A 14,098-nucleotide genomic window follows, 5' to 3' on the forward strand; every position below is an offset into this window, starting at 1 on the left:
TTTCCCCTCCACGAGACAAAAGAGAAATTACAGTTTGTGCAGGGCCACCGCTCCAGGCTTCATCCCGAAAGCAGCTGCCCAAGCAAACTGACAAACCTCAACCGACAGATAAGCAGCAGAGGAGCCCTATCTTTTTTAAGAATCCATTCCGCACGACTCCACCATTTAAACATAGGAATGGCGCCAGAACTAACGGAGCAACGGCCTCCAGGCGTAACAAGAAGCTCAGCACTTTCCTTCAAACTGACCCACAGCCAAGCGGTTACGACACTGAAGCACCCGTCGAACGGGGTGACAAGGGAGACTTACGCCTTGGGATATATAAAGATTACACCCCAGCCTTAACGGAAATGGCTATACCTAAGCTGCTGGATATACCCCGCTATCTCGGCAGCATGGTTCCTGAAAGACTGTTCACAAAACATCACTGTCGGGACCAATTAAAGCCAGAGAAAGGGAACTCAAATAAACACTCTATCACGGATCCTTGCTGGGATTTCCCAAAACCAGCCAATGCTTGATACTGTTATATACATTTCATCACTGTTAAATTAAGTATGGTGATTGTTTTTGTTTTTTTTTTCTTTGTGTTTTAATAGGCGCTCTTTTTATATAGAGCCTGCACGTTTAAAAGATTTTGGAGTATGCTTGGGAGTTAGTATTCCCCTACATGTATAATGTCCTGAATCACCTGGTTTCAAGCCCTCCTGTTATTGCATTAAATAGAGTGTAGATAAGCTTTAGAAGTACACGCACATGGATATCTTAAAAGAGGCACAGAAATAGCATCAACACCCTTTTATAAGTTTATATGTTTCCTGCGGGGTTTAGGGGGGGCTCCTAGGGGGACATAACCTTACATTTGAAAAAGGGAAATTTATTATGCACCTAGCCTCAGTTCTTGAAAGAAAGTAGATAGCAAAGTGGGTCGCCCGTGCGTGGTCTGCGGCCGGGACCGGGGATGGGAAGCCCAGTATATTCCATAACAAGGCAATACCAAGAACTTAACTCTAACGGAGGGTTTTTGATTGGGTGCTGTGTGCCTTACATATCAGGGTTTGTACTGTATTTTTACGACCAAGAGAGGGGAGTATAACAACATATTAAAAGTATAGGTTTACAGCTGCCTAAGACATCAGAAAAAAAAAGAGAAAGAAAAAAAAAAAAAAAGAGAAACATGTTTACCCACTTTGCCAAGTTGTACAAGTTTATAAATGATAGTTGTTTGCCTTTGTGAGAGCTGTACTAATATAGACACCAGTCCTGACTCCTGCATCCATTTTGTATCTATTAGAAACGAGTAGTTTCTTCATATTTTGTTTATACTTTCATGTGATGCAGTTTATTCTTATTTAAACTTTTATTTTTGTTTTATGCTGCACATTAACCCCTTTGGTTTTTCTTAAGCTCCAGAACAGATCCAAGAGTGATCTGCATCACTGTTTTTGGGGACTAAAAAAGGAGGATTTTCAATATTGATGCATAACTATAATCAGATATGTCATGTTTAACTGTTCTATTGCATTTGCTATATAAAGTGTATGTATCCCATTTCCTCAATAAAAATATTAAAAAAAAAAAAAAAAAAAAAAAAAAAAAAACTTTATTCTAGAATGTATCAAATTTATATTAAAGAACAACATATTTGCATTTAACGGCAATGTTTACCTCCAGGTACAAGGTACTGCAATGGGCACGAGGTTTGCTCCCAGCTATGCCAACCTTTTTATGGGTAAATGGGAACATTATTACATCCAGGGGCATCAGCTGGGAGCAAACCTTGTGCTGTATAAAAGATACATTGACAATATCGTAATAGTATGGAAGGGAAGTGAGGATAATCTGATCTCCTTTTTAGAAGTTATGAATCAGAATGACGTAAATTTAAGATTCACATACACTCTGAGTAAACAATTAATCACTTTCCAGGATCTAGATATTTATGTAGAAAATAGAGAAGTAGCCACAAAAAAATCACTTTAAGTCGATAGATGCTAATAATTATATCCCTACACACAGCTGTCATCTAAAACGTTGGATTGATAATATCCCTAAGGGACAATTTCTGAGGATTAGACAAAATTGTTCAAAAATTTCTGATTACAACCAACAAGTTAAAATATTAGAAAGTAGATTTTTGTAGAAAGACTATGATCCTGAGACATTAGAAATCGCCATCTCTGAAATTAGGAATGTAGAAAGACAGGACCTTCTTTCCAAAGTACCAAAGACCAAAATAAATGTTAATGACACTTTGAAAGTACCTTTAGTGACGAATTACAGTTATCATAATTTATTGAAGAAAATAGTAAGTAAACATTGGCACCTTATCAGATCTGACCCAATCATAGGAGATAGGATTTCTGAACACCCCCAAATCATTTTTCGGAAAACAACAAACATTAAAAACATACTAGCGCCCAGTGATTTCACTAAGAAAACACAACAACTTATGACAAGGGACCTTGATTTGACAGGGAACAGACTAAGAGGGTACTATCCATGTTATAGCTGTAAAGCTTGTAAACATAGCACTAAATGTAAGGAATACGTATCCACCAATACAGGTAAAAAGTATAATATTAAGGATACCATCAGATGCAGAAATATGGGGATCATATACCTCATCCAGTGCTCTTGTGGCAAACAGTATGTAGGAGAGACCACCAGGACCTTACGGATCAGGATTAGGGAGAATTTAAACTTAATAGAGAAAGGAGATCAGGATACTAGATTGTATGAACATTTCAGGTTAAAGCATAAGAACAATATTAAAGATCTCAAATACTGGGGTATCTGTAAAATTAATAAACCCTGGCGTGGTGGGGACTATGAACGCCTTCTCCTAAGGAAAGAAGCCGAATACATATATGAAATGCAAACGTTATACCCAAAAGGCTTAAATTTGGAGTTGGACCTCAACCCTTTCATTTTAGACTAAAGCCCCCTTTCATTACTCTTCAATAGCGGAGCTAGAATATGCATTTTTAATTATTTTGGCATAGCATATATAATATGTACGTTTACATTGGATAATACACATATTGACATAGATACAGATCCAAAAGGATCAATATCAATTTAACAACTAGTATATAGTTGTCTAATTTTTGATATATTAAATATTGTTCAATTACATATCACCTTAGTTCCATGTATAGGGGATAATATATATTTTAAGATAGGATGATTTATTTTATTAAATAATTGAGATAGTTTTTTAAGGATTTTTTTAAAGAATTTTAGTCTAATTTCCCCCTTTTATGTTAATCTCTGTATAGCTATACATTTTTACTATATGTATTTATTTATATATACATTTGTATTTATCAGTTACTATAATATATAATACTTGGTATTTGCAGTGACATTAAGGCATTTAAGAATACTATAGGACCAACCCTAAGAACATTTACTGATCTCTTCACAATATTTGCCCATAATAGGTAGAGGCTTAGTTACTCAGTGGTCCCATCTTTTATATTTGCCCATTCACAATACCGGGTTAGTTTGATTTTATAATAATTTTAAGAGGGTTTACATAGAGTTTTCATAAGAGGTTCTTAATTTTATTTTATTATATGTATTTTTGTCTTAAATATTGTAATATATATTTATAATTACGTTTATAATTCCGATCATATGTAAAAACTAGATGTATGTGCAACACAAAAAAAATTGTATTTTCCACCTTAAGGAAATGTATCCATTCCACCTTAGCAAGAAAAGATTTGAAAAAGAGGCAATATCTCCTGACCAATCACGATCTTCCTATGCAGTTATAAGGGAACAATCTATCACACCAAAACCATCTTGATAAAGCCACAAGAAGTGTCAAAACGCGTTGATGGTTAAGTACAAGATACAAACAGAAGTCTCCCAAGCCATATTCATCTAAAGGATCAAAGGATTATTAAGGATCCTAAGTGCAACTACTTCCAGTATCGAAACACTCTGCGCAGAGTTGAAGATCAATACACCGGACGGATCTACTTTGCTTGGGATCCCGGACGTTGCGTGTGACATCACCGGCTAAACGAGAGCTGTACAGACACCTGTGCTATCCCGGGAGTGGACGGAATATACCCACAGAAGAACAGGTAGGCACTTAGAGGTGTGTCAGCCCGGTAGTGCGGTGGACGTACACGGCATGTAGCAAGGAATTTTTAGTGCTATTTCACAATCTTTTTAGCTTTGAGGCATTCGTAAATTAACTGCCAAAGACTAGTTCTAGAAATCACTTGGAGCATTAACTTGTTATACCTATTGGAGTATCCAGGACTGGTAATAAGAACATAAGTAATAACATGCATCGAGTGATATAAGGAGTTAACCACAAGATATTGCCTTTTTCATTTTACTTTTGAAGTACATAGGGACTGACTAGTCCCAATAGGAATATTTGAATACACAGACTTTTTTATACTTAATTTCTAGTTGCACAATTACCCAGGAGTTTTAATATATTTTGTCTTGTTTATGACCGGTCATATATATGTATGTATTATAATAAATGCTTTATTTTTAAGATACTACATATCTTCATCTATTTTCTACACTGTTTTTAGTAAATGATTTTAGCTGATGTATATAGACCATTCATTCTAATAGAAATCTTATTTCAGATATCTTCTTAGTTTTATCCACTTATCCCCATTGCTGATTAGCGCATATACACACATTTTTTATATTTTAAATAGATTCTGACTAAAGCCTGACAAAAAGACTTAACGTCTGGGAAATCTGCCAGACGCTTGTGTGGTAAAATTGACAAAGCAAAAATTTGTCCCTTTAAGAAACTAGCCGATAATCCCTTCTCCATGCCTTCTTGAAGAAAGGACAAAATCCTAGGAATCCTAACCCTACTCCATAAGTAACCCTTGGATTCGCACCAATAAAGATATTTACGCCATATCTTATGGTAAATTTTCCTAGTGACAGGCTTCTGAGAATGAATCAAGGTATCAATGACCGACTCAGAGAATCCCCGCTTAGATAAAATCAAGCATTCAATCTCCAGACAGTCAACTGCAGAGAATTTAGATTTGGATGTTGGAACGGACCTTGAATGAGAAGGTCCTGTCTCAGTGGCAGTTTCCATGGTGGCAGAGAAGACATTTCCACTAGATCTGCATACCAAGTCCTGCGTGGCCACGCAGGCGCTATCAAGATTACCGAGGCCCTCTCCTGTTTGATTCTGGCAATCAGACGAGGCAGGAGAGGAAAAGGAGGAAACACATAAGCCAGGTTGAACGACCAAGGTACTGCTAGAGCATCTATCAGTACTGTTTGGGGATCCCTTGATCTGGACCCATAACAAGGAAGTTTGGCATTCTGACGAGATGCCATCAGATCCAATTCTGGTGTGCCCCATTGACGAATCAATGCCGCAAACACCTCCGGATGGAGCTCCCACTCCCCCGGATGAATAGTCTGACTTAGAAAATCCGGTTTCCAGTTCTCTACTCCTGGGATATAGATAGCTGATAGATGGCACGAGTGAATCTCTGCCCATCAAATTATCTTGGAAACTTCCATCATTGCTAGAGAACTCTTGTTCCCCCTTGATGATTGATATATGCTACAGTCGTGATATTGTCCGATTGAAATCTTATGAATTTGGCCGAGGCCAGCTGAGGCCATGCTTGAAGCATGTTGAATATTGCTCTTAGTTCCAGAATATTGATTGGAAGTAGGGACTCCTGAGTCCAAACACCCTGAGCCTTCAGGGAATTCCAGACTGCACATAGCCCAAGAGGCTGGCGTCTGTCGTCACTATGACCCATGCTGGTCTGCGGAAGCACATTCCCTGGGACAGATGATCCTGTGACAACCACCAAAGAAGTGAGTCTCTGGTTTCTAGATCCAGATTTATCTGAGATAAATCCGCATAATCCCCATTCCACTGTCTGAGCATGCACAGTTGCAGTGGTCTGAGATGTAAGCGAGCAAACTGAACGATGTCCATTGCTGCTACCAGTAATCCGATGACCTCCATACACTGTGCCACTGATGGCCAAGGAGTGGACTGAAGTGTCCGGCAAGTAGTTAAGATCTTTGACTTTCTGACCTTCGTCAGAAATATTTTCATGTCTACCAAGTCTATCAGAGTTCCTAGGAATGGCACTCTTGTCAGTGGAACTAGTGAACTCTTTTGTATATTCACCTTCCACCTATGAGTTCTTAGAAAAGCCAACACTATGTCAGTGTGAGATTTGGCTAGTTGGTAAGTTGACGCCTGAATCAAAATATTGTCCAGATAGGGTGCCACTGCTATGCCCCGCGGCCTTAGAACCGCCAGAAGGGACCCTAGCACTTTTGTGAAGATTCTGGGAGCTGTGGCCAACCCGAAAGGGAGGGCCACAAACTGGTAGTGTTTGTCCAGGAAGGTGAACCTGAGAAACTGGTGATGATCTTTGTGGATAGGAATGTGAAGATACGCATCCTTCAAATCCACGGTGGTCATATATTGACCCTCCTGGATCATTGGTAAAAGTGTTCGTATGGTCTCCATCTTGAATGATGGGACTCTGAGAAATTTGTTTAGGCATTTGAGATCTAAAATCGGTCTGAAGGTTCCCACTTTTTTTGGGAACCACAAACAGATTTGAGTAAAATCCCTGCCCCTGTTCTAGTTTTGGAACTGGACAGATTACACCCATGGTATATAGGTCTTTTACACAGCGTAAGAACGCCTCTCTTTTTGTCTGTTCTACAGACAAACGTGAAAGATGAAATCTAACTCTTGGGAGAAAATCCTTGAATTCTAGTCGATACCCCCCCTGGGTCACGATTTCTAATGCCCAGGGATCCTGAACGTCCCTTGCCCAAGCGAAGAGAGAAAGTCTGCCCCCTACTAGATCCGGTCCCAGATCGGGGGCTGCCCCTTCATGCTGTCTTGGTAGCAGCAGCGGGCTTCTTGGCCTGTTTACCTTTATTCCAGGTCTGGTTAGGTCTCCAGACTGACTTGGATTGTGCAAAATTCCCCTCCTGCTTTGTGGCGCAGGAGGAAGTAGAGGGTCCACCTTTAAAGTTTCGAAAGGAACGAAAATTATTCTGTTTGGCCCTCATTTTAACCGTCTTGTCCTGAGGATGGGCATGGCCTTTACCTCCAGTAATATTGGAAATGATCTCCTTCAGTACAGGCCCGAATAGGGTCTTACCTTTGAAAGGAATAGCAAACAGCTTAGATTTTGATGACACATCAGCAGACCAAGACTTAAGCCATAACGCTCTACGCGCTAAAATGGCAAAGCCTGCATTCTTAGCCGCTAATTTAGCCATTTGAAAAGCGCCATCTGTAATAAAAGAATTAGCTAGCTTGATAGCCTTAATTCTATCCAAAATATCATCTAATGGGGTCTCAACCTTAAGAGACTCCTCTAGGGCATCAAACAAAAAGCTGCTGCAGTAGTTACTGGAACAATGCACGCTATAGGTTGTAGAAGAAAACCCTGACGAATAAACAATTTCTTTAACAGACCCTCTAATTTTTTATCCATAGGATATTTGAAAGCACATCTGTCCTCAATAAGAATAGTTGTACGCATAGCCAGGGTAGAAATAGCTCCCTCCACCTTAGGGACCGTCTGCCAGGAATCCAGAATGGTGTCAGATATGGGAAACATTTTCTTAAAAGTAGGAGGGGGAGAGAATGGAATGCCTGGTCTATCCCATGCCTTAGTAACAATGTCAGAAATCCTTCTAGGGACTGGAAAAACAGTGTAAGAAGAGACCTCTAGATATTTATCCATTTTACACAATTTCTCTGGTGGAATTACAATAGGGTCACAATCATCCAGAGTCGCTAAAACCTCCCGGAGTAACAATCGGAGGTGTTCAAGCTTAAATTTAAAGGCCGTCACATCTGAGTCTGTTAGAGGGAACGTCTTTCCTGAGTCTGAAAGCTCTCCCTCAGACAGTAAATCCCCCACCCCCAATTCAGAACACTGAGGGTACATCGGAGATGGCCAATAAAGCGTCAGAGGGCTCAGCATTTACTCTCACATCTGACCTACTGCGCTTACCCTGTAAACCTCGCAGTTAAGACAATACCTCTGTAAGAGTAGTAGACATTACTGCAGCCATATCCTGCAGGGTAAAAGAATTAGACGCACTAGAAGTACTTGGCGTCGCTTGAGCAGGTGTTAAAGGTTAACTTGGGGAGAATTAGATGGCATAACCTGATTCTCTTCAGACTGAGAATCATCCTGAGACATACTTTTATCAGCTAAAATATGTTGCTTGCAATGTAAGGCCCTTTCAGTACACGAGGGACACATTTTAAGTGGGGGTTCCACCATTGCTTCTAAACACATAGAGCATTGACTTTCCTCAATGTCACACATGTTGAACAGGCTATTAATGACCACAAAAAGACTTGAAAACACTTTATTTAATGAAAAAAACAACAATCTGAAAAAACGGTACTGCGCCTTTAAGAGAAAAAAAAGCATACAATTTTTCCAAAACTGCTTTAAAAGGTTTTAACACTCACAATTTTATCATATAAGTGTCTAATCTGGTAGCCTAAGATTGCACCACAAGTAAGGGACTATTAACCCTTTATTAGCAAAAACGTTACCCAAAAAAAACGTTATGAGAATAAACTATCAACCTCCTGCACCTCGCGCCACAGCTCTGCTGTGGCGCCTACCTGCCCTCTGGGGTCTAAGAATTACACTTCGATAAGGCTCTCTCTTCAGTTGAGGTCCACCGGAGCTGGAGCTTGACGTCTCTATGTGAAATACAACTGCGCATCTAAGGCGCAAAATTAGGCCCCGTCCATCATACAAGATGTCTCAGCCTAGGGAAAAAACGCTGTAAAGCGTTATAGAAACTAGCCATGTGGGTTTCAATATACCCATGTAAAACCCTCCAGTGCCATCATACACACAAACGTTAGTATAAAAAAAAAACGTTATTTGCCCCTGCATATAAATCGTTTTCACACAAACATTATGCAACCAGTGTCTTTCAAGTTATAGCCCATAAAATAACAGGTCCCAGTAACATCCCTTCATGGTCTGTAGGATTACTGCTTACCCCTTCCCTCATGGGAACAATGTCAGCCGGTTCTGAAATACCAGTCTCTTCAGAAAAAATGACTGAACATACCTCAATGCTTGTAGCATAAAGACCGTTCCCCACACTAAAGATTCTCAAGTACTCCTCACCCATTCTGTGGGAACTTCCAGGCAGAAATCTCTTTCCATATTCTGCCTGAGGAAAAATAGCACTCACCGGTACCATTTAAAATAAAGTCTTGCTTGAAGAAAATAAAAACTATCATTTTATCACCTCTTTCACTTTACCTCTTTCTATTACTTAGTATAGGCAAAGAGAATGACTGGGGGGTGGAGTCAAGGGAGGAGCTATATAGACAGCTCTGCTGTGGTGCTCTTTGCCACTTCCTGTTAGCAGGAGGATAATATCCCTCAAGTAAGGATGAATCCGTGGACTCGTATCTAGTAGAAGAAAGGTCTAATTTTAACAATGTTTTTAAAGGTGGAAGCGGCAGGCTTTAGCTAAGGACTGAATGTGAGGAGTGAAAGAAAGACAAATGTGAGGTTGGGGTAATGGAGTTGTCAACAGTTAGAGACATGGGGGTGGAGATTTTGGAATAAGGGGGGAAAATAAGGAGCTCAGTTTTGGAGAGATTTAGCTTGAGGTAGTGAGAGGACATCCAAGATGAGATACGAGAGAGACAGTGACACGGGTTAGCAAGGAAGGAGATAGTTCTGGTGCAGAGAGGTAGATTTGGGTATAGTCGGCATACAAATGATAATGAAACCCGTGGGACTTTATTAAGGAACCTAGTGAGGACGTGTAGATTGAGAAGAGAAGGGGACCGAGGACAGAGCCTTGCGGTACCCCAACAGAAAGAGGTAACGGGGCAGAGGATACTACACTAAAGGTACGGTTAGACAGATAGGAAGAGAACCAAGAGAGAGCTGTGTCACAGATGCCAAAGGATTGGAGGGTATGGAGCAAAAGAGTGTGGTCGACAGTATCAAAGGCTGCAGACAGATCAAGGAGGATAAGTAGCGCTGCGGAATCTGTTGGCGCTCTACAAATAACCGATAATAAGTAGAGAGAAGTGGCCTTTTGATTTTGCTGTAAGTAGGTCGTTGGTAACCTTAACAATTGCTGTCTGTTGAGTGAAGGGGCGAAATCCGGATTGCAATGGGTCAAGGAGGGAGTTTAATGTAAGGAAATGGGATAGATGAACATATACTAGCTTTTCAAGAAGTTTTGAGGCAAGAGGTAGTAGGGGAAATAGGGCGGTAGTTGGATGGGGAGGTTGGATTGAGAGGTTTTTTTGAGGATAGGTGTGACTAATGCATATTTAAGAGATGTGGGAACTATACCAGTGCTGAGGGAGAGGTTGTAGATGTGTGTGAGTATAGGGGTAAGGGTAGAAGAGAGGGAGGGGAGTAGTTGTGAGCGTATGGGGTTGAGGGGACAGGTAGTGAGGTGAGAGGATAGTATAAGGGCAGAAACGTCATCCTCTGTAACAGGGGCAAAAGAGCTAAATTTATGGCTATGTGGGTTTTGGATGATTGTGAGCATTTGAGGGGGTGGGAGACCGGTAGTATGTTGAGAGCTGATTTAATTTCTGATGGAGTCAATTTTGTTGTTGAGGTAGCTGGCAAAATCATGGGCTGAGAGAAAAGTTGTGGTAGGAGGTGAGGGTGGGCGGAGAAGAGTATTGAATGTAGAGAACAGACGTTTTGGGTTTGAAGAAAGAGTAGAGATAAGAGTAGAGAAGTAATGTTGCTTATATAGATTAATGGCAGAATAGTAGGAGTTCAAGATAAACTTATAGTGAAGAAAGTCAGCAGAACTCCGAGATTTCCTCCAGTGTCGCTCAGCAGTACAGGAATATCATCGTAGGTACCGTGTCAGAGGAGTATGCCAGGGCTGAGGATGAGTATGTTTTCCAAGCTATGGTAGGTGAGGCCAGGTTATCAAGGACCGATGTAAGGGTGGAGTTAGTGTGGCAGATGGATTCATCAGGACAGGAAAAGCAGGGGAGGGAAGAGAGAAGAGGTTCGAGAGAGCTAGCAAGCTGTTGCTGATCTAATGACTTGATTTTCTGTGAAGTTTAGTGTGGGGGGTAGAAGGAGGGAGAGTTGTAGGGTGGGAGGTGATGGTACAAGTGAGGAGGTGGTGGTCAGAAAGAGGAAAAAGCGAGTTTGTGAAGTTTGAGATAGTGCGATAACTGAAAATCAGATCAAGGGAGTGACCATCTTTGTGAGTGGAAGAGTCAGTCCATTGTGACAGGTCTAATGAGGTGAGCCAATTGAAGTAGAAAACTGCTGATTCCCGTATCCATTAAGGATAGGATCCTCTAATAACTCAAAACTGTGTCTGAGTAAAACGCGAAGACGCGCTATTCTTTAATGAAAGGCACAACACTCAGGAGCAGCTACACCCCCAGGGAACTGTATAGGCCCACCCAAGTCCGGTAGACCCGGGACGATCGGGCATGAGCACAAACGCAAATAAGCATCTGGACTTTGCAGACTCATAAATCACCAAAAAGGATGTGAAAGGGAAAACAAGCTGCAACCTCTGGGGGGGGGGGGGGGGGGGACGACATGCCGCCATGTAAGGAGGGATAAACATAATCTGGGTTACACACATTTGTAGTAGTAGGAAGCAGTAGGGAACTCGCCTCTTGGAGGACAAATCCCCAGAGGCGGATGGCTCATCAGACCCGATTCCCCGAGCCTGAAGAACAGGGCGCTTTATTACAGCATATCGCGCATAACTGACTGACCTGTGTCAACAGGGGCAATTCGCATTCTTCACAAGTCGAAGAATCTGAATTTTGAACAGTCTCAGCATCCTCCATAACTAGATAGAGAAGATAATATGGACTAAAAAAAAAAAACTTAATGGCAACTGACACCCACAATGGCTGGGGTACTCACCACCTCCTAGAACCAGACACAAGCAGACTCTAATTTTTCAGTTGCCACATGGTCAGGAATGCGGAAATGGAAGACCAGAACGTAAACACGTCCAGTCACAAGGTGAACCGTACAATCCAAAAAAAGCACGCCCAACCATAAGGTCACTTCACTTCCAAAGGCCTTTATGTTCTAAGCCGAGAGCACAATTAACACTACACATAAGCAGATTGAATCACAAACATGATTAACCCTTTTGTGACTGGGTTGAATTGAAACCATGATCGCGGGATTTCAATTATTGGATCGCGTCTGGGGGGCATCCCTACAACCCTTGGAACGCCCTCCAGACCGCAATCAAATCCTGGAAGCACAGAAGGCTTCAGGACAGCCGTTGGCTATGACATTCTATTCCATCATAACGGCTCTAAAGCCCAGTGTAATTATGACGGAATAGAACGGCATTAAAAGGTAAAAAAAGATATTAACCCTCTATTCCAAGATACCAAAGGAACCTCACTGAGGCCCTATAAATATACTTAAAGGGACATAATACTCATATGCTAAATCACTTGAAACTGATGCAGTATAACTGTAAAAAGCTGACAGGAAAACATCACCTGAGCATCTCTATGTAAAAAAAGGAAGATATTTACCTCACAATTTCCTCAGCTCACCAGAGTACGTTCTGTGTAAAAAGTTATACTCCGATGCTGCCCAGCTGCAGGTTTAAAAAAAAAAGAATTAGAAATGAACAGCAGCCAATCAGCATCAACAGTGCTGAGGTCATAAACTCTTTTACGGTGATCTCATGAGATTTCACTTAACTCATGAGATTTCATAGTAAACTTCCTTAAACTGAATAGGGAAATAAGATGCGTGCATGTAAGCTCACTCCCTTAGCTGTCCCGGGACAGACATACTGATTTGCTGCTTAGAAGTCCTTTACAATGGGATGTGGCTACTGAGGAATTTTTGAGGTAAAATATCTTTCTTTTTTACATGGAGATGTTCAGGTGATATTTTCTAGTCCGCTTTTTACAGCTATGCTGCATCACTTTCAAGTGTTTCAACATTTGGGTATCATGGCCCTTTAATAAGTCCTGCAAGATAGATACTTACGGGAAAACAAATAAGTTACAGTACATTCTAATGAAGTAAAATGAAATGATTTTACCGGAATCTACGCCATGGAACAGGAACACGGCCTTTCAAGTGTGACGAATAGCAGCAGCACCTCCGTCATGGACAGCAGGCAGCAAAGTTAGACAAGGCTGATTGCTTGTGGAGCTGTTAATATGAGTTGGGATTGTTTCGCAGAAAGACTCTCCCTGTATATCTGGACTCTAACTTTCATCCAGGTCCTCACTGAGAAACTACACTGAGGATTACTTAAAACTCCCGTCCCATGTCTAAGAGTTCTACCCTCCATAACAGACAAAAACAAACTTCTGACACTTCTCTGCCAACCTCCTGGGACGAAAGGCAAAGAATGACTGGGATATGAGGGGAAGTGGGAGGAGTATTTAAGCCTTTGGCGGGGTGTCTTTGCCTCCTCCTGGTGGCCAGGTTCTTATTTCCCAAAAGTATTGAATACACCTGTGGACCTCTTTCCATTTAGGAAGAAAAGTAGTGTATTAAAGGGACAGTCAAGTAAAAAAAAAAACTTTCATGATTTACATATGGAATGTAATTTTAAACAACTTTCCAATTTACTTTTATTACAAATTTAGCTTTGTTCTCTTGGTATTCTTAGTTGAAAGCTAAACCTAGGAGATTCATATGCTAGTTTCTTAGACCTTGAAGGCCGCCTCTAATCTGAAAGCATTGACAGTTTTTCACCACTAGAGGGCGTTAGTTCATGTGTTTCACATAGATAAAATTGAGCTCAGGCACGTGAAGCTCTTAGGAGGAAGCACTGATTGGCTAAAAATGCATGTCTGTCAAAAGAACTGAAATAAGGGGGCAGTTTGCAGAGGCTTAGATACAAGGTAATCACAGAGGTAAAAAGTATATTATTATAACTGTGTTGGTTATGCAAAACTGGGGAATGGGTAATAAAGGGATTATCTACATTTTTTTAAACAACAAATTTTGGTGTTTGCCATCTCTTTAAGGACGTATACCTAAATATTGAAAATTAATCAGTTTTATAATTAGCCTTCTGTTAAATTTTAGGT

This window comes from Bombina bombina, chromosome 1 (assembly GCF_027579735.1).
Source record: "Bombina bombina isolate aBomBom1 chromosome 1, aBomBom1.pri, whole genome shotgun sequence".
NCBI lineage: Eukaryota > Metazoa > Chordata > Amphibia > Anura > Bombinatoridae > Bombina > Bombina bombina.